The sequence below is a fragment of the Alligator sinensis genome, unplaced genomic scaffold (assembly GCF_000455745.1).
Source record: "Alligator sinensis unplaced genomic scaffold, ASM45574v1 scaffold199_1, whole genome shotgun sequence".
In the NCBI taxonomy this organism is placed as follows: domain Eukaryota; kingdom Metazoa; phylum Chordata; order Crocodylia; family Alligatoridae; genus Alligator; species Alligator sinensis.
This window is the reverse complement of record NW_005842008.1, coordinates 2,887,861-2,889,962: the sequence shown is the minus strand read 5'-3', so window position 1 is coordinate 2,889,962 and position 2,102 is coordinate 2,887,861. Positions and strand designations below refer to the sequence as shown.

At 48.7% G+C, this 2,102-nt stretch overlaps 1 protein-coding gene across 2 annotated transcripts in view; it reads right to left on the bottom strand.

Annotated features, from left to right (window-relative positions):
* LOC102384511 (cytochrome c-type heme lyase) overlaps nucleotides 1–2,102 on the bottom strand; it is a 91,655-nt gene that overhangs the window by 54,694 nt on the left and 34,859 nt on the right. The window contains exon 1 of one of the 2 annotated variants that reach the window (XM_025201860.1): nucleotides 1,393–1,622. The exons of the other annotated variant lie outside the window; for it this stretch is intronic. The gene's annotated coding sequence lies outside the window, so the exon portion shown is untranslated. Of the gene's footprint in view, nucleotides 1–1,392; nucleotides 1,623–2,102 lie in introns of those variants that run through there. 2 annotated transcript variants of the gene reach the window in all.

Below are 2,102 nucleotides of genomic sequence, written 5' to 3'. Positions count from 1 at the left end.
TGAGCTTTCCTTTTGCCCACTATATACCTGAAGGACTTTTTATTGTCCTTGATTGTTGAAGCCAGCCTGAGCTCAAGCCCCGCCTTGACCTATCTAACCGATTCCCTGCAATAGCGCACCAGGGAGATATATTCCTCCTTGGTGGCTGCTCCCTGCTTCCATTGCCTATATATCTCTTTCTTTGCCTCCAGACTCTCCTGGAGTTCCCTGTTCAGCCAAGGGGGCTTTTTTGCCCCCTTACCTCCCTTCCTACATAATGGGATAGACTCCTTTTGAGCCCCAAGGATCACTCCCTTGAGATACCTCCAACCCTCATGGACCCTCATTTGCTCTATATTCTTGAGTTGCATCTCCTCACTAACTAGCCTTCTAAGCTTGCTAAAGTTGGCCCTTCTGAAGTCCAACACCTTAGCCCCACTAGTTACTTTACCCACCCTTCGCTGGATAGTGAACTCGACCAAGTGGTGGCCACTATCTCCCAGGCTACCGTGAACTCGCATGTTCCCCACGAGATTATCACCTGTTGCTAAAACCAGGTCAAGCAAGGTGCTACCCCTGGTGGGATTAGACACCACCTGGGTTAGGTGGAGGTCCTGCATACAATGTAAGAACCTCCATGAGCGGCTTGTTTTGGCTGTCTGCTCCTCCCAGCAGATATCTGGGTTTGCACCTATGTTGAACCTTTGGTTAAGTGTTGAAGAACAGCAGTTAAAATTTGACTCCAGTAGAAAGCCAAAACACTCTCTCAATCCAAGTAATTTTGGAACAGTATACAATAGAGCCTTTTAAAGATTCTCAAAATGAATAATTTGAAACCTGATCTTTTCTCTTTTATCATTTTCACATTCTATGCCATTCTTGGTGCACATTTTTTTCTTTTTTAAATATAAAAGAAAGTTAGCAGTGTTAAGCATCTAGTCACTTACTACACTAACAAGCCAATACTCATTTCTGGTAGAAGCAAATATAAATTTATTTCAGATTATCATTGACAAATGAATGAAATTTAAAGCAACTTTCCAATGGTCACTCAAGTAAAATATCACACGGCAAATAAGATGCAAAACCACGAAAGATGGCAGGGGGATACAAGCAGAGGACTTGCATTTTATTTCTTTTAATTATTTAGAAATTAAGATGAGCTTAATTACTTTGAAAGAGATCAAATAATGTGGTTGCCTACAGTACCAGAGGATTAGACTGCATGACCAAAAAGGTCCTACCCAGTTCTGTCTTCTTATAACTATCCATCAAAAAACAAAAACAAACAACCCCCTCCCCACATGCATAAACTAAGGACTTTATTTGGATCTCAGGTACAACTCACTGCATTATACTGAAGGGGAAAATGGCAAGTGATCGCTAGCCGACTGTACACGATAGGACACTCACACTATTTGAGTCGGGTTTTGGTTGATTCTAGACCACTGGTCTTGCTACGCCCGTAGTAGGTGGAGGTGGTTCCCTGCGCTGGTTCTCTCTCCATAAGGTGCCACGCTGCCCTGCATTCAGCTTGGTTTCAGACTCATTCACAAACGCAGGAGCTTTTGTAGGCAACCACCTGCTTCATGGCTGTGGGATGGCACAGGTCCATTCACAGCCCCCGACAAAGGCCGTCACCTGTGGCTGTCTTTCTGAAGGAGTTAGTCTTTAGGGGTGCCACCCTGCCTTCTCCCCGGCCATCCAGTATCCATTTTGACACATCTAAATGCCCGCTTCTCCCCATCCGCACAGCACACGATTGTGCGAGCGGCACAAAACCCCTGTCCACCCTCCCTCCCTCCAAACACAGAAACCCTCTCCGGTGGCGTGTCATGCGGACAGCGAACAATGAAAAGGCTCCAACGGGTTGCTCCGAAGCCCCGGCACGCTCCCCCGCCAACGCGAACCCCCCGCCCCCGCCATGGGCTGCCACAGCCCCCGCGAGACATGGCTTTCTTCAGGGCGCCAGGCACGGACAGACGCCTCGCGCAGGCAGGTGAGGGGGAGGGGAGCGGAGCGGGCCGGGCCGGGCGGGGGGGGCCCGGCGGACTGAAGGGCAGCACAGGAGCGGCTGGGAGCCGTCAGTCCATTGACACAAGTTTCCAAAAAGGAAGAGCCCG